We start from the raw sequence: 5,698 nt of genomic DNA on the forward strand, positions 1-5,698 counted from the left end.
ATCCAGTGGCTGGGGTGGGGGGTGGGGGTGGGAGCTGCGGGTTGCGGGGGACGCCTGCAGTCAGCATTCTGCGCGACCTGATTCTGAAGGGCTCCACCAATTCAGGGCCCAGCACCTGCACAGCAGGGTCCCCAAGACGAAGCCCTCACCGGGCCCCTCTGCTTTGTCACCTTTTCCGCCCACAGCCTGGCCTGCAGAGCAGACAGACGCTTGGCGCCGCTCCCTGGCACCCTGGCCCTGCCCCACACTCATGCGGGCAGACAATGGGATCCACAGCTCTGGAGTCTGAAGCCCGCAGGGGGGGAACAGACACCCCTGAACTGCCTGCTGCCTGCAAAGCCTGTCAAGTTCAAGGAGCATCCAGGGCCCCCTCAGCCAAGGGAGTGGGGAAAACAGCAGCAACAGGCCCACAGCCCGCAATTGTGCGGGCAGGGTCCCTGCCGTCTGGGACCTGGATCCACCCCAGCACACAGATCCAAGGGCGGACACGCCCATACTGAAGGCTGGGCCCACATCCCTGGCTCTGACAGCCGGTGCCTGTCCCTGGTCTGGTGGCTGGACCCAGGGGACGGTCACCAAGGTGCATCTGTAAAAGGCACCTTGAAGGGGCTCAGGCGGACAGACAGACGTGTGTGAATTACTCCTCGTGCAGGCAGGGGGGAGGAGCTCCCGCCAGTGGCTCTGCCTGGCCCAGCTCAAGGATGGCAGAGGGGCAGGGAACCCACCTCCTTCCTGCAGGACCTGTCCCCGCCCCCAGGAGCCACCCGGACCCTCACTCCTGCCAGCTGCATGAGGACGGCAGGCAGCCCTGCTGAGAGCGGGACGTGGGGGCACTGCCTGGGAGCCCAGGCTGGTGAGTGGTCCCCAGGGGCTTCTGACAGCCCTCAAACCCCATGCCCCACCCACCTCAGGCCCCCAGCAGCCTCCTGTAGACTCATGCCCCCAGAGCAATTTTTGAAGCTCAGAATCTTTAGGGGGTCCGTGGCCTAGAGGTGGAGCCTATGGCTGCTGGGTGAGCAGGCAGCCCCTCACTGGGGACCAGACAGAGCGGCCCTGGGAACCGAGCCCAGAGCTGGGACGCCAGACACGGGTCCCAGAGCCAGTCCAAGCGCAGCACCATCCCCGCCCCCCACCCCACCCACACACCCGCCCCCTCTGGACCAAGTCGGCCCGCTGGGGGCACAGACCCAGTTCCTGGAGACAGGCAGACTCAGCCCCTTGCCTCCCCGACCCGCTTCCCTCAAGCCACACCAAGTGGGGAGCAGGGCTGCCCATGCCACTCCCACGCCCTGGCCCCACCGCGCCCCAACCCGCCCACACCTGGTCCCGGCCGAGCCACTCAAGGCTCCTGGTGAGACAGGCCAGGGTGGGTCTCTGCGGCGCGGGCCACTGTGGGGTCCGTGGGGCTGCGCCTCAGTCCCCAGAGCCCAGGCGCTGCGACTCGGGGCTCCTCCACCCCCAAGGTTGGCTGCCGGCGGCCCACTGGAAGCTCCAGGCCCTCTGTGCTTCGGCCTCTCGGGACCCCTCCCCGGACCCCCGGCCGGATCCCTCCCGGGCCCCTCGAGGCCCCCTCCCGGCCCGATCCCGCAGCTCGCTGCCCCGCTCCTGCGCTCCTACCGTGTGTGGAGAGCTCGGGGTGCTGGGACAGGCGCGCGGGGTCTCAGCTGGCGGCGCGGCCCGGCTGCAGGAAATGCCAGAAGACGGATCCCAGCGCATTTGGGGAGGGAGAGGGGGAGGAGGAGAGGAGCGAGCGGCTGCAAAACCCGGGCGGGATCGGCCGCACTGGAGCGGGTGCCAGGGACCCCAGTCCCCGCGGGCTCTCTGCCTCTCCTGGGCCCCTCTCCCTGGCACGCTCTGGGGCTCATGCTACCTGAGAAGGTCCTTCAGAGGTTGGACTGAATACGCCCCCGAAAATGGACAGGAGGCTGGGAGGGGTGAGGAGGTGGCCAGCGGGATCAGCCTCTAGGGCTTCTTGCATGTCGGGGTGTGGGGGAGCACCATGGTCAGGGATGTGTGCCCCTCACCCACCCACCATAGCCAGAGGGTGGGGTGCCCCCCACTGAAGCCACCAGAACACAAGAGGGACACCAGAAAGCTGACCCCCTGTCCCACACGTGTCCCTCCAGGCCCCTCGTCACCTTTTTCTCAGGGTTTTCCAGCTAAAAGCCCACCCTGCGACTTCCTGCTGGATGTCCCCCTCACCCCTTCTATCTGCAGACACCATCTGAGATCCTGGAAGTCCTCCCGTGTGGAAAAAACCTTCTGGTCTGACTGGCAACCCCTGGCAGATGCAAGGGGGCGAGGGGTCTCCTGTCCCCAGCAGGGCCCCACCCCCCTCCGGAAGCACTGTGAGCTCCCGGCTGGTCTTCAAACCCTGCATGTCCCCTGAGGCCAGGACTCTTCCCAGCATTCCCGGCCAGGTAGGGTGCTGGGTGCTGAGGGCGAGGGCGGCTTTTCCCAAACAGAACCTCTCAGCCGGTTCTCTCCTTCCCTGTCAGGTCTGCTGGTGGTCAGCTGCATGTCCCTGTGTTCCCTTCCCGTTGGGCTGAGAGCCTGGGGGCAGCCCCGAAGCCCCCCTGGTCAGGGCACAGTAAGACCAGCAGGCAGGGCAGAGGGGAGGGCACCCTGTGCAGCCCTGGGGTTGCAGCGTGTCCTTGGAGGGGAGCAAGGGCAGGGTTGCCTCCTTAGCTCTGCCCTACACAGCCAGCCAGGGCACCTCGGCCACATCCTTTCCCTTCGTCCTGGGCCACGGCACCCCGCCTGCCCTCCCCGTTAGGCCAGGTGTGGATTTCCGCAGGCCCAGGAGCACCAGCCTGCCGTGCTTATTAGGGGGGCCAGGGCTTAAGGGGGGCCTGCTCTGAGCATCCCCAGGACAGCCTGGTCTGCCCCCCCTCCCCGGCCAGAGTCACCTTGTGAGGCCTCTGGATGCAGAAGTGCCCAGACAAGATGCTCAGGGCCATGGGGGCCTGCTGCCCGAGGTCCGGGGTGGTGGTCCTGCGTAGCCTGGGGCCAGTGGTGACGGAGACTGGCCGGCTGCTCTCGAAGCCTTGCTCGAAGCTGGGGTGAGGTCGCATGCTGGTTGCCGGGCCAGTCCACAGGCAGTCGAGGAGACAAGCAGTTCCTGTCCTCTGGGCGGACGTCTCAGGGACCGGGACGGGGGAGGCTTCCGGTCACCGATGAAGCAGGCTGTTTGGGGCCAGCTTGGTTTCATGAAATGGCACTGCTGAGGGCAGAGGGCAGAGGGCATCTGGCCTAGTGTAGTGTTGGGGCAGGGAGGACCCAGAGAACGACCAAGGCCTGGTGGGAGGGTGGAGGCACCAGATGGTCTTGTGGAAAGCGAGGGACCTGCCACCTGCCAGACACAGCGCTAGGTGTCCGGTGCCCTGTCCAGAAAGCTCCCTTCCAGCTTCTCGCTGGTTTTGGAGAGGCGGTGTGAAGCCAGGGGCCTCGGCCTCCCCACCTGTCACCCGGAGTGTGTGGCAGGAAGCGTGGGACCGGAGAGCGTGGAAAGGCCCAGATGTGGGCCCGGCAGGTGTTGACCTCCGGGCTTCGGGGACACACCCGGGGGGCTTCACAGTCAGGAGCTGCCGCAGCTCAGGCAAGTTCGTGCAGCTCTGTGCCTCGGTGTCCTCACCTGCAACCGGGGCAAGACCAGCTCGCCCGTGAGCCCCTGTGAGTCCCGGGGAGGGGACTGAACCCCCACAAAGACTGGCTTTGTACTCAGCTCCGGACTGACGACTGTGAGATTTTTAAGAACAACTTTGCAAGTATGGAGGACTTCGCTGTAGCACACATGGGGGCGGAGCGTTTCGCCTCCCCTCTCGAGGTCCCCTCGTGGGCGATGTCTGCAGACACCCTTGGTGGTCACATCTGGGGTGGGGGTGCTGCTAGCACCTGATAGGTAGAGGCTGCTGAACACCTGTCACCATTCAGGATGGTCCACCCCCGCCCTCCACGAGAAGGGAACGGTCCGGCCCTGAATGTCGGTCGCGCCGAGGCTGAGGACCCTGCCCTGGAACACTCTGAACTGTTGGGTCCCCAGCCCATCCCAGGTTCTTTGCTGGGGGCTGTACACACACTGACTCGGAACCCCCAACAACCCTCTGAGGCAGGTCACAATAGGCTCCATTTAGCAGATGGAGAAACTGAGGCATGGGGCAAGGAAGAAGCCCCAAGGTTCTCACCCCGAATGAGGGCTCACTCCCCAGCTGGGCTCTGAGCACAGGGCTGCTGGGGGTGCACGGTGGACCAGGCAGGGGGCCCAGTGCTCTCACACCCATTATCTCAGCAGCGCTTTCTGTGCCAGCAGGGGGAGCAAGGATGATTTCTCCCCATTTCCCAGGTGAGGAAACCGAGGCCTCAGCAGAGAATGGGCCAGCTGAACCCAGGCCGGACCCCAGACACCTGGCTGAGTGCTGGCCCTGCTACTCCGGGCAGCTATGGGGTGACTCAGGGCTTTGGCCAGGGTGGGTGAGGCTGGTCCTGCCACCCCCAGGGCAAGTTCATCCCAGGGATGAGGCCGGCAGAATTTGCTAGACACTCAGGGGCAGCTCTGGAAACCTCGAAGCTGTGTGCCCCTCGCCCCCTTACCTGGGCAGTGGGGCTGAGCTCACGCCCGCAAGGCCCCACGGTGGCCTCCGGAACACAACTCAGTAGCTCATCATAAAAATGGCTGTGGAATGTACCAGTCGCTCGGTACGTGCCCGGCACCATGTTCCCATTTCCACGCACGGCCGCTTGCGTCCCCTCCTCTACCCGGAGGCGGTCCCCATTCTCCCCATCTCCTTGAGGCTCAGTGACCAGCTCCAGGCCAGGCAGCTGGACAGTGTCCCAGGCAGGACCCCATGCCGGCTGGAGCTCTACCCAGGGGAGCCCCGGCCCTCCAGCCTGGCCCCCGGGGTCTCAGCCCCCACAGTGAAGCAGGAGGGCATGTGTGGGGACAAGCAGCGAGGCACCGTGTCCCCACACATCCTCAGACGTGTCCCTGCCCCGACCCCCGGGAGACGCCGTGTGCCGGTATCTTCCAGGCCTGAGTCGCCAGGTCAGGTGTGGGCACCGAGAAATGATGCTTTCTGTTCTCTCAGGCAACCTGTGACATTCAGCTTCACTGTCTCCCTCGGGGCCCCTGGGTGGCTCTGGCACCGTGCACGGGCTTCCTGAACAGGCTGCTGCCGGCGGCCCTGCCTCTCTGTCCTTCTGTCTGTCTGTCTGTCTCCTCCGTCCCTCTCTCACGCACACAGGTTCTATGGATTCACACAGCTCGGCCCCTGACCCAGGCTGAGACTGACGATGAACAGCCACATGACGAAGTGGAATGTCTCGTCTCTCCTGGTGACAGTCCCTGTCCTCCTACCTGGGAGGACAAGGAGGCGCTGTTCATAGGACAAGGCGGTGGGACTGTCGGGAGGCTGGAAGGCGCGTGGGCCTGTGGGGAGCATGCAGTGCTGAGTCCCGTGGGGGGGCGGGGGTGCTGGGCTCAGACCAGCTCACGGTTACAGTCAGTTCTTGGAGTGGAGGTCCGGGGGCAGCAGATTCTGCGTCCGGCTCTCCTGCGTGGGGTCACTGTCCACCGCACTTGGCACTGAGGAGCGAGCAGGGTCAAGGGGGGCATTGCCAGGAGGTGGGGTGATGCACCCGGGAACCCGTTGTGGTAACGAAGAAATGCCCAGCAGCTGGACAGTGCCCGGAGGAGCCGGTT

The 5,698-nt window shown here is 65.3% G+C and overlaps 1 long non-coding RNA gene across 1 annotated transcript; it reads left to right on the forward strand.

Moving 5' to 3' along the window:
- The first annotated feature begins 304 nt into the window (after window positions 1-304).
- LOC139440905 (uncharacterized) lies at window positions 305-5,338 on the forward strand. Its single transcript, XR_011651181.1, has 3 exons — window positions 305-853; window positions 2,218-2,420; window positions 3,934-5,338. It is a non-coding gene; the product is annotated as an uncharacterized lncRNA (long non-coding RNA).
- The last annotated feature ends 360 nt before the right edge of the window (window positions 5,339-5,698 follow it).

The sequence above is a fragment of the Desmodus rotundus genome, chromosome 5 (genome assembly GCF_022682495.2).
Source record: "Desmodus rotundus isolate HL8 chromosome 5, HLdesRot8A.1, whole genome shotgun sequence".
NCBI lineage: Eukaryota > Metazoa > Chordata > Mammalia > Chiroptera > Phyllostomidae > Desmodus > Desmodus rotundus.